At 40.6% G+C, this 20039-nt stretch overlaps 1 protein-coding gene across 3 annotated transcripts in view; it reads left to right on the top strand.

Moving 5' to 3' along the window:
* GRID1 (glutamate ionotropic receptor delta type subunit 1) overlaps nucleotides 1-20039 on the top strand; it is a 668729-nt gene that overhangs the window by 524668 nt on the left and 124022 nt on the right. The window lies entirely within an intron of this gene.

Below are 20039 nucleotides of genomic sequence, written 5' to 3' on the forward strand. Positions count from 1 at the left end.
TGGATGCTCATTGTAGCTGTTTCCGGCCACTTGGTTTTGGGATAGTGTGTTTTGGTACAACAGATCATTGAAACACCTGCCAAGGTCAGACCAGGCTTGGAGCCCTGGGCCCCTTTCTAGCTGCCTCTCTACCCACAGATGAAGTAAAACTGGATTGTGTTTGGAAAAGGGTGACTCAGAAGCATGCTTCATCAGGAACGGTAGGAGGGGAGCTGTTGAGAAGAACGACTAAAAACCCCCCAGGCGGCCCATTAGGCTGCTTCAAATACCAGGAGGGCTGTCCTGTGCTAGAGATGAGACTGATCCAGAAACATCCCAAGTGCGTTAAGAAGAATCGTAACAATGATAAAAAATAAGAACTTCCAATAAGCCAGTCATTTTACATGCAGCCTACCCTAATCCTGTAAATAACTCTTGAAGGTAAGAATTCATTATTTTGCAAGTGGAGAAACAGAATCAAAGAGGTTAAGTTACTTGCCCAAGATCGCAGTGTCTAAAGGGGAGACACTAGAATTTGAGCCTAAGTTTGACTCCCAAGACGGACCTCTCTCCAGTATGCCTTGCTGTCTCTTTCTTGGCCTACTGGATGGAACTCGAGGAAAGGGAACATTTTTGGGGGGAAGGGGCAATCTCTGGGCATGGCATGCTCTCTTTCACCTCTACTATGTTGCATATGCTCTTCCTTTAACCAGCAATGACCCTTCTGTTCTTTGTTTGAAGGAATCCTATTCACCCTTTAATATCATATTTCACTCTCTTTGTCATAGGTTTCCCTAGGCTTCCAGGCTCAGAGGGCCATTCTTCCCTCTGTCTTTCCACAGTGCATTCTACAAACCCTCTCATATGTAACCCATGATTTTAATTACTTTCTGTCATTGTTCCTTTCTCCCTTCTAGATCATAAATTTCTCTAAGACGGATGAGATGGGGCTATACCTCACCCATCTTTGTGACCCCTGCCTGTCAGGTTCTGGCCATGTGACAGGCTTCAATAAATGTTTATTTAGTTAATGGATATTTGATGAGTCAATAGAAGAAATAACTCAGTGAATTGCCCATATTTCGAAAATGACACCTGGGATAGAAGTGAGCCCCTTCCCCTCCATCGGTTGAGTGCCTAAGTAGTCATTTAGGCTGCTGTTATGTGGATTCTGACATCATATGGGGATTTCACTAGATGAGTGGTCTCATGAGTGAAATGGACCATCGGGTGACAGAGGATAAAATTAGAATGTTTTTTATAGGTTTTTATTTCCTAAAACTTAAGAAGGAAATGAAGCTTTACAGTATTTATGACATAGATTGACAATGGTGCTTGCAGGGGAGTGATTCTGCCATGATGCTCTGACAGCCTTGCGTGTATCCAGAAGGGCCACGTAGGCAAAGGCTTGAACTGCAGCTACTGTGAGTCTTGGTGGAACACCTTGTGATCCTCCTGGAACCTGAGAGGAGAGGAGGCCTGTCAGGAGATCACTATTGTCATCTCCCATCCCCTCGCTATTTCTCCTGGGGGGCTGTCCTGAGACAGCTTCTCATTGCTGCTCGGGTTCTGATGAGTTGGGAGGCTTTCTGAATACAGAGTATAGCTGTGGGCTAGAAAACTGCTTAGCTGAGTCTCGAATTGGCTCCATAGCAACGAGGTATCCCACCATTTGTGTTACAGTCGTCTAGACCCTTTTGTTTCAGTGCTGTCATTTTTGGTGTGTGGTAAAAGGACCCAGGAAGCTAGTACATTTGGCCACTTTTCCTTTCTCTGTCTATGTAAGTAATAAACTGTCTGAATCTAAAAGTGGCTTGTTGTAGCTTTACCATCCGAATCGTTCAGGCTTTGGTCCTGGCCTTACCTGTGTGCCTGACAGCGCCCTCACTCTGTCTACGTGTCACCTATGGCAGAGCTTCTCAGCTGTCTGCAAGGAAGGACCACGTATTTTTATTTTCAATCTGCCACTAACCAATATTTTCATGAAGTACCATAAAATGGGTTTCTAAAAAGATAAAATGAAATAAAAGACCTACAAACATAAGTCTCTCCCTCTTTGTCTTAAATTAGACTACACAGGGTGATCTGTCAAATTGCTAGATGTGTTTATACACTTACTTTTGATTTCTCTGCTTATCTCATTGAGGACTAGAAATAGTTTGAGGGCTGGCATTAGTCCACGGATCACACTCTAAGCAGTACTGATGTGTGGAATGTGGGGTACCCCAAGGGAAAAGTAGGGATTTTAGAACACAGATGGTTGCCCAGAATGCCCAAGTTTTAATTTGATTTCAATAAATTATAATATATTATAATTCATATCTGCTTGTTAAGGGGTTTATAGATAATATTGAGTTTTAAGTAAAATGATCCTTAGAGAATGGGGGAAAATGGCTTAAAAAGTTACCTATTAATAATTTTCAGATTGAAGGTAATACAAATAAGGTAAACAACATGAAAACAGCAAAGTGGACATTTCTCCAGATTTTCGTGTCAGCTCCTTGTCAGCCACATTATAAGATAAAAACAATGACATCATGTACTGATCTTGTAGGAAACTGGTTAAAAAAATTCCAAGTTATCAGTAGAATTATTTAAGATATCAAATTAAATTTATAGTGGTTAATAATGAACCTTTCCTTAAGTGTATATTGGATCTTGAAATATTCCCTAATGAAAATTATGATCTACCAAGTCTGGCAGGACATTTAACAATAATTGGTTGCATCTGTATCTCCACTTGTAAAATTCTACTTTACCTATTTTTTATAATATATGCAGTATGTTAGTATATATGTATATTTTTCATAAATAAGCATACACATATTGTCTTGGGGCTTAACATTCTTTCACTGAAGGAGTAATGCCCAGGAAATGTGGAGATGATGGCGCGAGATCACCTCCAAGGCCTTCCCAGCCTTGGAGAAGGTGGCCAGATGTGTCTCCACATTTTACCCTCCAAGTGTGGGTCAAGATTTCTGGTCTTTCTCCAGCTGGAGTGTGTCTCCAAGAACATGAGCTCAGGGCTGGTCCCAGGATGTGTTTCCCAACAATTCTAACTCATAAAGGGCCTGAGGGCTGGGAATGTGTGTGCTTTGGTCTTGTACCAATTACAAGGATCATGAAGATACGCTCAAGGGGCACATTGACTCTTTCTACAGTTTGTCTATTCCAAGCTTCATTAAAGAATGTGGATTAAAGAAAGGCCATTTGGGGAAGGCCGATGTGGCTCTGTCCTGGCCAAAATAGGCTGATTAGCATAAATAGGGGGATGATGGCTTTCAGCTGGTCACTGGCATGGAAATACCCCTGGGCTTCTCTGCCAGGGAACACTGAGCCTTCTTGTGTAAAAGCACGGCTTAATTTCAAATTACAGTTTATTTTTCTCATTATAAAAGGAAGGCAAGCTCATTATAGAAAGTTTTTTAAATGCACTGAATTCTAAAGAAAATAATTTCATTACTTAAAAGGAATCATTATTAAGTTTTTTACCTATCTATCTATCAGGTACTATAGATCCCCATACTATATACCATATGCATGGTGTATATTTTCATATATACACATATATAACAATAAGAATATATTTATCATGTATCTTTCTTGTTTCCTTATAAAATCAGGTAATCTTGATTCCCTGCCTTTGACCTGTACTGACCCCCAAAACCACAAACTGAACAAGTAAAGGCCTGTGGACTCCCTGCTGTGATGGGACCACCTTGGTGGGAGTGACAGAAGATCTGGTGTTTTCAAGCTTTGGCAGCAGTTCATTGTTATTTTGACTGTGACATTGTCTCTTCTTAATGTCACCTTTTGTTTCCTGCACATAATCTTCCCAAATTCTTCCCCAGACCTACCCCAAAGCAGAGCATCTTAGAGTCAACCCTACTGTTCCCTAATACTGCTTACTTCATTTGCATGTGACTTGGCCCATTTATAATACCATTACCAAGAGAAGGAGGCCTGTAACCAGGGCAACCAGAAGAGGTGCTTTTGTAATTCAGACTTAAACAGACTTTCTGCTCCATTTAGTTGGATTCTGATCCACTCTTGACTCCCTTCTCTCTTGAGATTGTAAGAGTGTAAACACCCAGAATCTGCCTTCATCTTGTGCCCTTTTCTCCAGGGCCTCCCCTCAACCCACGGGCACAGTACACTCTATTTCTACTGACTAAACAGGTCTTCAACGGTTACAAGAGTCCCCTTCTGATTATCACTACCCAACATTTAGGGTCATGATATTTTCTAATGTTATTACCATCTCTAATAATCGTTTTTAGCACTGCATTATATTATATCTGGGGGTGGACCATAACGACTTAACAATTCTCATGTAATTGGATTATAAAGTGTCCTTTTTTGTTTGTTTTCACCATTGTATTTAATTATCTGATGATCATCTACGTGAATGATTTTTTTTGTCATTAATGCATAGAGTTCCTTCCCTATGAAAGTCCCCTAGAATTGAAATGACTAGTCAAGAGGTATATTTGTTAAGCTCTTGAGGCAGACTGTCAAGTACCTTCCACAGAGTATCAATTTACCCTGTATTATGATGGTGCTCATTTCACTGTATCATCAACTAGGTATTTTACTTTTTAAAAATATTTTTATAAGCAAGAAATAGTATATCACTACAGCTTTGTCTTTTTATGTTACTAGATGAAACGTATTTCCATGCTTGTTAGGTAATACTGTGGAAGTATTTGTTTTTATTTTTTCCGTATGATTACTGGTTTTCTTTCTTTTCAGTTTTTACAAGTGTTTTGTGATGCAAGGCTTTCTGTCAGTGAGGCTGGGGCAGAAGCCCTGTTTTTGACACTAGAGTATCACACCTTTCAACCAATCATGACAGGTGATCAGATGCTTAAATTCTTACCTGATAATGAGTCAGAAGAGTCTTGTGCTTCTGAGCATAGCTGAGTCTTCCCTGAATTTGGGGTGAGGGAACGTACCATATGATCTTATATTAGGATTCTTCCAGATCCACACTCTAGTCATTTGTCTGCACTGGGCTAGATGTTTCTGTTGGAATTCAACTAACTATAAAAATAGCGTGCATATCTGCATTATTGGATATGACGATAGTATTAATCATTAGCTTTTACTGAGTGCCTGCTCTGTGCCAGGCATTTTAATAAGTGCTGAGGGCACTGCTGAAAATGTGTCAAAAGTATTCTGTCCTCAAGTAGCTTATATTGCAGTGAGGGAAGATAGACTATACCTTTATAAAATTTTTAGCAATTACATAATAAAATAAGTTGGATAATTTTATATGGTCACATATACTATTCAGAAATGAAACAGGAAAATAGATAGAGAGGGACTCAGCAGGGGAATCTGCTGAGATCAACAAGGAATCTCTTTAGAGAAAATGAGGACCAACTGAAAATGATGCAAAGAAGCCAACTCAGAATAGTTCTACAGTAAAAATGTTTCTAGAAGAGGAACATGTACAAAGGCTCTAAACTAGGAATAGTTGTAGAATGTTTGAGAAGGAGAAAGAAGACCAGTGTGGCTGTTTTAGGTAACTAGGAGGAAGTGATAGGATGTTATTAGAGAAGTAATAGGGATCAGATCGTGGAGAATGGCATAGGTCGTGCTTAGGATTTTGGATCTTATTTTAATTGGGAGCTAAGGGAGCATTTCAAATGAAGGAGTGATATGAAATCATTGATGTTTCTGAAATGTCACTCTGCCTGCTATGTGAAGGATGGACTACGGTCAGGATAAGCTAGACTGTGCTGTTGTCAGAGGTTTAATACAAGTTTATTTTTTGTTCACACATAGTGAGATGCTTAAGCAAAGACTTCGGAGTCATCTTTGATTTCCCCTCCCGCATAAAAGCCATATGCTAGTCATAAGGCCATGTGCCTGAGTTCTAACAAATGGGAATGTTTGCAAAAGGGATTCTTACTTTTGGTCCAGAGCACATAAGAGTTTGTATGCTTTCCTTTTCATCTCTTCTTTGTGTCATGGAGGTCACATGTTGATAGAGATTATCACAGGATAGATGTTGCCTGGATCCCTGAATCACTGCATGGAGAAGATATTCCCTAGAGGTAGCCCCAACCTCCCTGAAATAAGACTGAGAAATTTAAGGGAACATAACTGATATCTGATGAACAGTAATTGCCTGTAATCGCATGAGGCTGGCATGGAAATAGTATTATTAAGGATACCAGTTACAAAGCAGTTTCAGTGATCTAAATGATACTGTTGGCTGGGACTTGGGAGGCAGCAACAGAGATGGTTCAGTTTCAGGACATATTTCAGAAGCAGATAGCTTTTATGTGGGAGGTGAAATCAAAGCTGACTCTGTTGTCTTTGGCTTAAGCAACTAAGTGGATGATGGTGCTTGTAACTGAGGGGAGGAAAATAAAAGACTAGTGTATGATGCATATTTTAGGAGTTTGGGGATCAAAAGTTATGTTTTGGAGATGTTTGACTCTGAGTTGTCTATTAAGTATTCATACGGAGATGTTAAGTTGGAACCCCAACATTGGAATCTGGAGCCCAGGGAAGAAACCTGATCTAGGAAGAAAAATTTGAAAGTGATCAGATCATTGGTGGATTTTAAAACTCAAAAGAACCTACCATCAGTGTTATTATATTCTCTATTTTAAAGAAGACTTGAGGCTGAAAAGGGTTAAGTAGCTTGATCAAGGTCATAATTAGCATGACTGAGATAGGGTTCAAATTCAAGTCTGTCCAAACTCATTCTGCCAAAGATAATAATTGCTTTAGTATTATTAATGCAACATCAACTTTTTGTTCCATTTTGTAGCTCTCAGCCCTCTTTTTTCATGCATGCTTTCACTAGGGGAGAGAGTCAATATAAAAAACTCTTACCCCCAATTTTCAGGTGATGACTATGGGACATAGAATATTCAAATTAATTGGCTACGGTCATATGATATATTTCAGGCAATCTTACTCTTGATTTGTAAGTTTTTCAACCCTACTACATTGTACTGCACTGTACTGCCTCTCAATCAATAAGGAGTCATGTAAACATTTTACTCCATTCCAGTTATTTCAGTTCAGTTACAGATATCTCCCCTGAGTATTTGAGCCCAGGGCTTTGGAGGCCACAAAGAGGTAAATACTTTCAGATGCTGACCTTGTGATGCACACAGTCAAGATGGCTAGGTACCCTTTATTCCTATGACTCATTTCCCTGCTCGTAGCCTTAAAGCTCGTCAGAGCCAGAGTCCTCTTACAAAGTAGTGTACTGATCATTTCTGGTTTTACTGTTGTAGAAATAAAGATGCTTTATTTGGTTACCTTCAGATCCGAGTGACATGTATAATCTAAAGAAGAATCCCTGGGGCTGGAAGCAAATATCATTTCCCTTCTGGTTGTGGACTATGAAAGGGAAAATGAGAAATGGGAAGAACCATCTTTCTTCTCCTAAACTGTCCCTGTAGCCAGCTCAAGTCTTCTTCTATCCCCCATAACATAAAATGCTTTCAAAATCTCTATCTCTTGATTCCTACTGCATAAAGCAATCACTTTCAGGGGTAGGTTTTAGCTCTCTTATTGTCACCCTTATATATAGTTTCTGGGTAATATTAATTCTTTGACTCTGGTGCTGAGGGGAATTAGAGCCCATTTGCCTTCTATGCAGTTGGAGAGACCTCTAAATTGTGAGGCTAAGAGGAAAGGATGGGAGAAAGGAGGTCTGAGGCTGTGAAGTTTCCAGATTGCACCAGAATAGTGATCCGGCTCCCAGAATGTCAATAAAATGTTGGGAGAACGGGAGAATGCTGACCTCAGGAATGTGTCTGGGTTCTGCCCCTCATCCATAGCCCTGGAGTCAGAGGAGATTCCATCACCATGGAAATGAACAGCCTTGGAGACATGTGTTCTTTCTTTCTTCCTTTATGAAATAAGCAGATGCTTATGAAGGCCATACTCTGTGCAGAGGGAACATTTTACAAGAAAAGTCCAGTGGTCTGGGATTCAGAAGTCTTGAGTTTACAGCCTCCCTAAACTATTGATATTTAGTAGACACACAACAAGTCATGTTAATGCTCTGAGTGGCAATTTCTCCACTGGCAAAGTTGAGGATGCTAATTCCTGTTCTGCTTAACTGACAAAGTCTTGGTGGCACTCAAATGAGATGTATTGTGGGATGATGCTTTGTAGAGTAAAAAAAGTCTGCTTAATGTTTGGGAGGCATTACTTTAGACACGTTAAGAATACAGAGAGAAATGAATCAGCCCATGCCTTTAAGATGAGCACAAGGAGGGAAATCCCTGGCGGTCCAGTGGTTAGGACTCCACGCTTTCGCTGCTGTGGCCACAGATTCAATCCCTGGTTGGGGAAGTAAGGCCCGGCAAGCCTCGTGGTGTGGCAAAAAAAAAAAAAAAAAAAAAAAAGATGAGCACAAGGACAAATGCAGGGGAAACTGTTACTATTGATGCATAACAAACTACCCCAAAATTTAGTGGCTTCAAACAGCAATCATTTTATTATAACTCACAGATCCTGCAGGTCAGGATGTGGAGCAGGGCTTGGCTGGGAATTTTTTTGCTCCTTGTGGAAACAACTAAGATTTCTTAGTTGTACTCAGCTGGCAGATGGACTGGTTTGGAGAGTCCAAGAGGACTATGCTGGTATGTCAGGAACCTTAGTAGTGGAGAGGGAAGGCTGAGCTCATCTAAGACTATCTTCTAGGGAACCTACATGCAGCATGGTAGTCTCAGGACTGTTGGATTTCTTACAGGGTGACTGACTTCCCCCAGAGCAAGTGTCACAAGAGAACCAAGTGGATTTTGCATGATCACTTAGAATGTAGCCTCAGAAATCAGTGTCACTTCTACCACAACTTATAAATTCCAAGAGAAACCAGTCAAAACTCAAGGGGAAGAGGAGGAATTAGGTTCCACATATTGTTGGGGAAGTGGCAAGGCACATCCTAGAAGAGCATATGAGATAGATGACTTTGTTCCTACCCTTGGAAGATAAAATCTTCTGTGATCTTTCCCCTGGACACAGCGATCCTCACCCCTCCCAAATGAGAAATACTCTCATTCCTTCCCTCAAGGACCCCAGAGTCTCAGCACATTATGGCATTGGCTCAAAGTCCAGGGTCTTTCATTGAAATCAGGTCAGGCTGAGGATAAGGCTCTTTGGGTACAAATTCTTGCATACAGCTTTCCAAGTATAGGTCTTCCCAATCTGAAGACCTCAATCTAAAGAGATAAGTTTTCTGGCCTCCCCACACTCAATATATAAAGGTAAGAAGGTGATAGGATAACTGCAAGAAAGACTTCCATCCCTAAGGGAGGGCAGTATCTCCTCTCTGGAGGCACATAGTGATTGCTGGTCCATAGTAATTTTGATATCCACCTGGGCTCACATTAGTAGCATCTTGATTAGGACCTGTTACTGCTTCCTGGGAATGATTCTGTCTTATCAGTCCTCTGAGTTCTCAATTCTGCCTTCTGATTCATCCTTACTGTTCCATAAAAATATATACTCTGTTTTAAGCTTAATAGTTTTCTCAGCTGCTTCCTGCCCATAGAAGTTTAGAGGTCTAAAAGGCTCTTTCCATTTTGCATCTTCTATGTCCCATTTAGTCTGTGCTTCTATGTCCCCTGGCTGTGCTTCTGCCATTGCAATTCTTTAAAAAATTGTGTGGGTGTTTTATAAAGTTTATTGGTTGTTTCACTATATTAGATGAAAACCATGCCTACAAATTTATTTGAGACAGGTTCTTTTCTACCTCGACTTCCCTAACAGTTTGCCATGGAGTTTTAGAAACTTTATTGTTTACCACAGAGGGCCTGTGATACACGCCTTTCAGATTGCAGAAAATGCCATTTGTTTCTCTGAAAGGTCTACAAGACACTACCTTAAGCATTTCTGAGATCTTAAGGAAGGGTTTTACCATTGCACCCTTGACCTCATGGGTCCATATTTTCCAGGTAACCTATGAGATTTCTTTGCATCAAGGACTTCTTTTATTTTGGGATTTTCTGCTAGAAAAGACACGGGTTGAGAAATAGTTTTTATTTTTGAATCCAACAAATCATGGCTTCTATATATTTTCTCTAAATTTTGCTTGAAAACAAAATCCCTTCTTTAGTCCATCTATGAACTATCTATGTGTCTGTGTTTACATTATGATATACAGCTAAGAGAAAAGACACTTCAAATTCTGCCTGACACTCTCTTAGCCAAATCCATCTGTTTATTAAGTAGATTGCTATTTTCCATATTACTGCAGGTGACAGTTTTGCTTAATTTTCTGCCATTATATAACAAGGGTACTCTTCCTTCTAGCTCCCAGTAATACTGGATTGGCCAAAAAGTTCGTTCAGGTTTTTCATAACATCTTATGGAAAAACCCAAATGAACTTTTTGGCCAACCCAGTATTTTTCCTCACCTTCCTTTAAACTCTCACAACCAGTCTCCTCAAGGCTCATTTTGCTTCCACTAAAAGTCTCCTTAAGGTCCTTGTAGATTCCTCCTGCTACACAGTCCCAAAGCCAATTCCACATATTTTATATTTTCCTTATAGTAATGCCACCATACTTCCAGGTACCAAATGCTATTTGAGATATTACTGCTGCATAACAAATGTCCCCAAATTTGCTATTTTAGACAATAATATTATTATATCTCATGTATTCTGCACGTCAGAAATGTGATCAGGGCTTGGTTTGGTGATTCTTTTGACATTAACTGAGATCGCTTGCTGGTACTCAGCTGCCTGATGGGCTGCTCTTAAGGGCCTAAGATGGCCTCACTCACATGTCTAGTGTTTTGGCAGAGGTGGCTGGAAGACCAGATTCATCTGGGACTGTTGACTAGAATACCTGCATGTGATTATTCCAGCATGGTAGTCTCAGGGCTGCTGAACTTTTTGCACGGCAGCAGGCTTCTCCTAGATAAGAGGTTCTAAATGGGAGGCGATTCTGTCCCCCGGGGGAATATTTGGCAATGTCTGGAGATATTTCTGGTGGTCATCCTAGGGGAGGGGATGCTACTGGCATCTAGTTGATAGAGGTCAGGGATGCTGCTAAACATCCTACAGTGCACAGGACAGACACCCCACCCCCCGCAACAAAGAACTATCTGGCCTCAAATGTCAATGTTGTCGACGTTGAAAATCCCTTTCCTAGAGCGAGCATCCTAAGAGTCAAGCAGAAGTTTCTGACCGAGACTCAAAGACATGCAGCATCAGATTCAGACCAGATTTTAAGAGAGAAGGGAATTAAACGTCACTTCTTGATAGGGGGTGGTGAAGTCATATTATAGAAGAGAATGTGGGATGGGAAACATTGTCACATCCATCTTTAGAAAATACAGCCTGCTGCAGGAACTGTCAGGGAATTCTGAATGTGATCCATGCCATGAAAAAGGGGCAAGCAGAATGCTTTAAGGATGCAGGAGGATCTGCCACTTCTGGTTGGAGGGATAAAATGGGATTTCTGGAAAACATGACAATTAAACAATTTTTTTACATGACAAATTAAACCTTGAAAGAAGTGTAATGTTTTGAAAAGTTCAGTTGGAGAGGCAAACATTTTAGATGGAAAGAACAATAGGAAGAAAAACGGAGTTGGAGGAATCAGGCTCCCTGACTTCAAACTATACCACAAAGCTACAGTAATCAAGACATTATGGTACTGGCTCAAAAACAGAAATATAGATCAATGGTACAAGATAGAATGCCCAGAGATAAACCCATGCACATATGGGCACCTGATTTACGACAAAGGCAAGAACATACAATGGAGAAAAGACAGCCTCTTCAATAAGTGTTGCTGGGAAAACTGGACAGCTACATGTAAAAGAATGAAATTAGAACACTATCTAACACCATACACAAAAATAAACTGCAAATGGATTAAAGAATTAAATGTAAGACCAGACACTATAAAACTCTTAGAGGAAAACATAGGAAAAAACACTCTTTGACATAAACTACAGCAAGATCTTTTTTGACCCATCTCCTAGAGTAACGGAAATAAAAACAAAAATAAACAAATGGGACTTAATTAAACTTAAAAGCTTTTTCACAGCAAAGGAAACCATAAACAAGACAAAAAAGCCCTCAGAATGGGAGAAGATATTTGCAAATGAAACAGACAAAGGATTAATCTCCAAAATATACAAACAGCTCATGAAGCTCAATATCAAAAAAACAAACAATCCAGTTAAAAAATGGGCGGCAGACCTAAATAGACATTTCACCAAGGCAAACATACAGATGGCCAAGAGGCACATGAGAAGATGCTTAACATCACTAATTATTAGAGAAATGCAAATCAAAACTACAGTGAGGTATCACCTCATGCTGGTTAGAATGGCCATTATCAAAAAATCTAGAAACAATAAATGCTGGAAAGGGTGTGGTGAAAAGGGAACCCTCCTGCACTGTTGGTGGGAAAGTAGATTGATACAACCACTATGGAAAACAGTATGGAGGTTCCTTAAAAAAACTAAAAATAGAACTACCATATGACCCAGCAATCCCACTACTGGACATATACCCTGAGAAAACCATAATTCAAAATGAGACATGTACCACAATGTTCATTGCAGCACTATTTACAATAACCAGGACATGGAAGCAACCTAAGTGTCCATCGACAGATGAATGGGTAAATAAGATGTGGCACACATATACTATGGACTATTACTCAGCCATAAAAAAAAATGAAATTGAGTTATTTGTAGTGAGGTGGATGGACCTAGAGTCTGTCATACAGAGTGAAGTAAGTCAGAAAGAGAAAAACAAATAACATATGCTAACCCATATATATGGAATCTAAAAAAAAAAATTGGTACTGATGAACCTAGTTGCAGGGCAGGAATAAAGAGGTAGACATAGATAATGGACTTGAGGACATGGGGTGGGAGGCCAAAGCTGAGGCAAAGTGAGAGTAGCATTGACATATATACACTACCGAATGTAAAATAGTTGGCTGGTGGGAAGCAGCAGCATAGCACAGGGAGATCGGCTCGGTGCTTTGAGATGACCTAGAGGGGTGGGATGGGGAGGATGGGAGGGAGGCTCAAGAGGGAGGGGATATGGGGACATGTGTATGCATACGGCTGATTCTTTTTGTTGTGCAACAGAAACTAACACAGTAAGGTGAAGTAATTGTACTCCAATAAAGATCTATTAAAAACTTTTTTTAAAAAGCTATTAACTATTAAGGATCTGCAAACTATGGGTTTTGGATCAAATCTAGCTTGTCATTTATTTTGTAAGTTAAATTTATTGGAATCAAGCCACACACACTCAATGAGTAGCTGACCCCAGAGACCATATGACCCAAGGAGCCTAAAATATGTACTGCCTGGTCCTTTATGGAAAACTTTGCCGACCCCTTGGACTAGTTCATTGATTTATTTGCTTATTCAACAAATACTTATTAAGTGCCTGCTGTATGCTAGAAATGTATCAGAGGTTGGGTATCAGATCGTGAGCTAAACAGAAAAACAGTGGAACAGATAGAAACAAAAAAAAATTTCTGTCATGGAGGGTGGTTTTAACAATTACAATATTTGAGAGCTATAAAGAAAATAACAAAGTTCTGAACTTAAGAATATTGAGTACTTAGGAAGAGTGAGCTTGACTTTATCAAGAGGATAAAGGTAAGACCTGCCAGATGAGAAAGAGCCAAACATGAGACGTGAAGGACAGAGATAAGAATTATCAGGTAAGTGAAGAGTGTACACAAAGTTCCCAAGGCAGCAAATATCTTGGCTTGAGAGAGTAATTGAAAGGTGATGCATTTTGGTGGAACTTAGTAAGCAAGATGGAAAGCATGGCAGGGGCTGAGGTAGAAGGGCAGGCCTGGGGCAGGTCTTGGAAAGTCTTATAAGCCATGAAAAGGATGTATGCCTTTAAATCCAAGTTTAACAGAAAATCACTTGAGAATTTTAAGAGAGTGAAATAAAACAATTTTTATTAAAAAAGGAAAGGAAAGGAAAGCGACTTCCCTGGTGGCACAGTGGATAAGACTCCGCGTTCCCATTGCAGGGGGCCTGGGTTCGATCCCTGGTCAGGGAACTAGATCCCACATGCATGCTGCAACTAAGAGTTTGCATGCCACAACTAAGGAGCCCGCCTGCCGCAGCTAAGACCCGATGCAACCAAATAAATAAATAATATTAAAAAAAAAAAAAAGGAAAGACAATTCTGGCTGCTGAGTGGGGATTAGATAGCAGGTGGATAAGAGACATTGAGAGATAGGTAAAGCAGCTCATAAAGATTCTAGGCCAGAAATAATGGTGGCATGATCGAGAAATATGCTTCTCAAATTTTTCTGTGCCCACACGTGACCTGGGAATCTTGTTAAAATGTGGATAATGACTCAAGAGACATGGGATAGAGCCAAGATTCTTTGATTTAAACAAATTTCCAGGAAATGTGATGTCCTGGTCCACAGACCACACTTTGTGCAATGAGAGTCTAGAGGTAAAGACATAAAAAGTGGGGTTTTTTTAAATGCCTTTTGAATCATTCATTTTACCAACACTTTCCCATGACTAGAAGTCTTAAAAGTAAGTATACAAAACAAAATCTTGCAAAAGAGAAAATCCAGCCCAGGCACTCTCAACCATTATAAATAAATCAGAAGTGAGTGAGAAAGCCGTTTACAGAGCTTCAGATATGGGACGTATCCTGGGAGTTAGAGTTTGAGAAAAGCATGAAATTTCAGCCCAGTTAATGAGAAAGTGCCCAGGGGATGATAAATTTTATTAATTTTTCTAATAAAATTTTATTGAGGGAATCAAAATGAAGAAAAGAGAGTCCATGCTTTTAGAGAGATAGAGTATATTTGTGAATAATAGACATGCAATTTTAATATATCATGAAAAGCATTTCCACAGGATCAAGGCTGGAGTGCAATGGATTGGGATTGCCAACGGGAGACGTACTCTTGGTGAAAGGTGCAAGGAAGGATCTCTAGAATGATCTTCAAAGGATGACTCAGTCAGAAAACAAAGGACAAGGAGAGTGTTCTAGGGAAAGGAGATAGCCCAGAATTTAGAGAGAGTATAATGAGAGACACCTGCTCCTTTTTCAGTGCAAAGACTCATAGTACTGGCTGTCAGAAGGTATCTTGTCGGACTTCAGACTGATGTATGAAATGTATAGTGCCATTAATTCTAGTCAATTCACACTAGCAAAAATTTCTTAAGCTGCTAGCATGGACCTGAGCATAGTAAAGACCTGAGAAAAACGTATTGTCAATAACACTAACTAATGCCTATTAATAACCAATAACAGATGTGCACACTTGAGCCCAGAAAAAGAATATGACCAATTCAAGTAACTTGCCAGAGGTCCTCCAGCGCACAGGTGGGAGAAACAAATTCCATCCTGGCTTGTTTCACTATGGATACTGCCTCTGGGAGAACTTGCAGTTTATTTAGAGAGACAAAACCAATAAGCCTAAAACAATTAGAGATATGAAATCAACATTACAGTTATAAGCCATATTGCGATGCAGCTTCAAAATGAAAATAGCTTATTGTTTTTCTTCTGATTACAGAAACAGTGTTTCCTCTCAGTAAAATAATTCAAACATTACAGGATTGTATTGGGCAAGAGATGAACATTCCCCACAATCTCATCGCTCTACCTAATTCCAGAAATAGCCACTTATAACTACCCTTTTGTGTCTTAGGTATGCACATGCACCATCTCACAAAATGAAATAAGCGTGAAAAAATTGGATCATACTATATATAATGTTATGTAATCTATTTTTTCTCCCACACAAACCCACAAACCAAGGAACCATTTGAAGGTAAAACTGCCCTTATGTTCTTCCTAAACCTTTATAAAGATGAATTCAATTCTTCTAGATAGATAAATGATTTCTTGGCCACTTGATATCCATCTAGCTCTAACTAGTTCAGGCACAATTACGTGAGTGTCCTAACACTGCTCATCATGTTATTTTGGGAATCCTCCCCTCTTACCATCCTTGCCAAAAGGTCATAGTTGGGTCACATGACAGGTTAGTGCCACTAGCCCACCTCTCTAGCACATGGCTCCATCCTCTTTCAAATCATTATCAAGATGTGCACGTGTGTATGTGTGTATAAAACAAGTCAGGATTATTTAGATGCAATTATCTGCAATAAATTCACTGGTTTAGGTGTACAGTGTGATCAGCTCTGGCAAATGTAAATGATAGTATAATCACAAGAACACTCAAAATATAGAACACTGCCATTACCCCCATATAGCCTTCCTTTTGCTTTGCATTTGATACCCTCCTCCCATTCCTGGCTGCAGGCCGCCACTGCTCTATCTTCAGGACCTAGAATAATGCCTTTTCAAGGAAGTCATATAAATGGAATCATAAAGTCTGTGGTCTTTTGTGTCTGGCTTCATTCCCTTGGTGTAATGCTTTTGAGCTTTATCTGTGCTGTTGCCTGTGTCTGTAGCTTGTTGCTTTTTATTGCTGAGTAGTATTCCATTGTATAAGTATACCCCACTTTGTTTATGCATTCACCAGTCACCCATGGTTGACATGTGAGTGTTTCCACTTTGGGACTGTTATGAATAAAGCTTCTACGAACAGCCACGTCCTGACCTTTGTGTTGGACATATTTTATATTTTCCTTACATAAATAACTAGAAGTGGAATTGTTGGAAGGTATGCTCAGTGTATGTTTAACTTTCTAGGAAATTGCCAAGCTGTCTTCCAGGTGGCTGCACCTTTTGCGTTCCAGATCCTCGTCAGCACTCAGTAGCATCAGCCTTTGATTCTAGTCATTCTAGTGAGGTATAGTGGATGTCCATGTGGTCTTGTTTTGCATTACTGTGATGACTCATGATGTTGAGTTTTCATATGCATATTATCCATTCATGTATATTTTTTTGGAAAAATAAGTTCTTTCTCTATTTTTAAAAATTTAGTTGTTTGCCTTCCTGTAATTGAGTTGTAAGTTTTCTTCACATATATCAGACACAAGTCCTATGTCGGATATACATGTGTCTGATATTGTCCCATAACTTTTGGATGGTCTGTTGTTTTTCTTCCTTGTACTCCACCCAGTGGAGGCTTGGTGGAAAGAGCTGATGAGTGGGTGTGGCCCCCCTTGGGGCCTCCCTTGAGTCTGGGCTCCCAGGGAGCCTCACTGTCATGCTGGCCTACACATGGCCTTTAAGAATTTGGTAAAATTTCAGTTTTTTTCTTCTTATCCACTCATATAACTACCACCTCTTTTGTCCCATTTTCTGCCAAAGATGAAATATTTCTTATGTGCTGTCTCTCCTTGGAGGGGCTTCTCATCCTTTGACATTCAGTTCAGCAGAGGGTCTTAGGACCACAGGTTTCTCAGAGGATAATTTTTGAAATATAGTTTTGTTGATGCTCTGACTTTTTGTTGGTTTGTTTGTTACAGTGAGAGCAGCATCATCTTGCTTTCTGTATCTTAAGCAGAAGTGGAACTGCCTCCATCCTCCCTGTGAACGTGACGGAAGAATTTCATTGCTGGCACCACTAGAGTCAGTCAGTGTGGGCCCAGGGAGCCCTCTGTGCTCCCAGAGGGCTCCCTGGGCCCACACTTTCAGAGAGGAGAGGCTAGAGTTTGGGCCTGTCTGTGGCCTCCATCATGAATGACCTGGTTGCCAGGGTCAAGGGCACTTCTAGTTTTCCTCGTCCTCCTCTGTAATACCACTGGGGGAGTATCTTTCTCTCATCCTTGCTAAAGGTTTTTCATGAAGCCCCCATATGTGATATCTCTCCAGCCTATTTCACTTTTCTTTCACTTTCTAAGGGCTCTTCCCTTTGGACATTTAGCCTAAGTTCTGCTGGGGTTTGTTTTCAGAAAGTACAACTTTCACCAAATGCTTAATTCCCTGTGCAAATGCTCCTGGGCTGAGATTTTCAGTTATCCCATGTCTCAGAGTGAGTCCCCTCCCCTCTCCTATAGAGCACATCTGGAGCCTCAAGAGTGGTCCTGGCCCCTTTCTCCGTAGATATATCTAATCTGATGGTCATCTCCTATGGTTCATACTCTACAAGGCCTGCCCTAAGTAACCCTGATATACTGGAATTCCCAAAATGAATTCTCAAAGTAGGCCTTCCTTCAGGAACCCTGGCTACAAATATTAATATCCTATCTTCAGATGCTTGCACTCTGCTTCCAAGATGCCCTGTTTGTGTCTAAGCATGTTGTCCTTGCATTTAGTCAAAGTTTAAAGTGTGCAATTTCCTGACTGAAATCATTGCTGGCTGAATCCCCCGGTGCACGCTGATTCAAGATGTGGGTTCCCCCTTCACCTCACCCCCACCCAAGGCTCTGATTTTTTGAAACATACACCAGACAGTTTTGTTTTCCAATAAAAATGGACCAAGAAATAAATAGAGGGCTTATTATTTCAGAAAAGCCCATGTACTGACATGATGATAAACCCATGTGCCATCATACTGAATCCTGTATGCCAGCCGAAGATGTCTGCACTCGGCTGATGGCAATCACTCACTGGTCAATGAGGATACAGCTCAGATGGAGCTCCAACTATGGCTGTGAGACCTGACTAGCATGGTCATGAAAACTTCACTTCCAGCCTCCAGTGCTCTCTTGAGACAAGCTTACCACCAAAGTACTGCTCACTCAGTTGTGAAATGTGACGATAGAGGTTATTGATCTATTGTCTTGTTGGATATAGCTAAGTATAAGATTTGGGGGTAAGCAAACCTACCTTCCTTCTTCCCTTCCTCTCCCCTCCCAAGGAATTGGCAAGGCTCAATGTATGAAGCTGGTCATATTCTGGGCTGCACAGCAGTTGGATTGCCTCTTCTCTCCTTCCCCTCTCAGCCCCCGCCATGAAAAGAGGACCGGCACTTTATGACACCTCTATAACTAGACGACAGACCACAAAGCCCAATCTTCCAAAGGAAGTCTGTCCCATTTAGGGTTAATAGTCCTGCATTTAATAAAGACAGGCCACAAAGTCCCAAACCCCTACATCTCACAACTCAAACGCAAACATGAAGAACACCCTGATTGACTCAGGAAATATATTTTCCTGAGACCAATGGTTTATGAAATTTATTCTCCAGTTGGCTGATCTCTTGAACGGTTGTTTGTCATCATCAGATTTTGAAACCATTTATCTGCTTTCAAGTGATGATTGTGCTGTAACCTCTGGCTCCATCCACGCTTCCGGTCTGGGTAGAGCAGATCTTGGCAATGAATGAAAACCATAGCTGTCTTATCAAATAGCGGCAGTTCTCGTTTTGTTTAACAGTGCTGGAAATTAGTTTTTCAGGCACTGTTCTTGACAGGTCAGCTGTCAAAAGTGGGTTTCTGTGCCCATAAATTCATTGATCCCATAAACAAAATGCTGTCTGCAAAATACAAGAGGAAGTCAGAGTAGATGCACTTATGTACAAATGAAATGGTCTGCAGCTGTATGACTAAGTGTCAGGACTTCTTTGGGTGAAAGGTTTTTCTGGCTTCCCATTTATCAAGCCTATCAGCCTCATTTGGCTTTCATTATCTGAATTTTTTTCTCCAGCATTCTGATCCGGGAGCCCCAGCTGTCCTCAGGAGGGAGGCAGAACACAGTCTCTCCTAATCTTTTTTTTTTTTTTTTTTTTAAATTTATTTATTTATTTTATTTATTTTTGGCTGTGTTGGGTTTTCGTTTCTGTGCAAGGGCTTTCTCTAGTTGCGGCAAGCGGGGGCCACTCTTCATCGCGGTGCGCGGGCCTCTCACTGTCGCGGCCTCTCTTGTTGCGGAGCACAGGCTCCAGACGCGCAGGCTCAGCAGTTGTGGCTCACGGGCCTAGCTGCTCCGCGGCATGTGGGATCTTCCCAGACCAGGGCTCGAACCCGTGTCCCCTGCATTGGCAGGCAGATTCTCAACCACTGCGCCACCAGGGAAGCCCTCTCCTAATCTTGATGGGCTGCAAGTTTGGGAATCCACTTAAAGGCTTTATTTTATTTTTAAAAATTTCCACTTCAGTCTTTTAAACAAAAGATTTTGTTTGAAAAAGATTGTGACTTTCTCTGCTCTGGTCTTACATATTGGGTGCTCAGAGGGATGGCCTCACTCAAA

The sequence above is a fragment of the Balaenoptera musculus genome, chromosome 16 (assembly GCF_009873245.2).
Source record: "Balaenoptera musculus isolate JJ_BM4_2016_0621 chromosome 16, mBalMus1.pri.v3, whole genome shotgun sequence".
Lineage (NCBI taxonomy): Eukaryota > Metazoa > Chordata > Mammalia > Artiodactyla > Balaenopteridae > Balaenoptera > Balaenoptera musculus.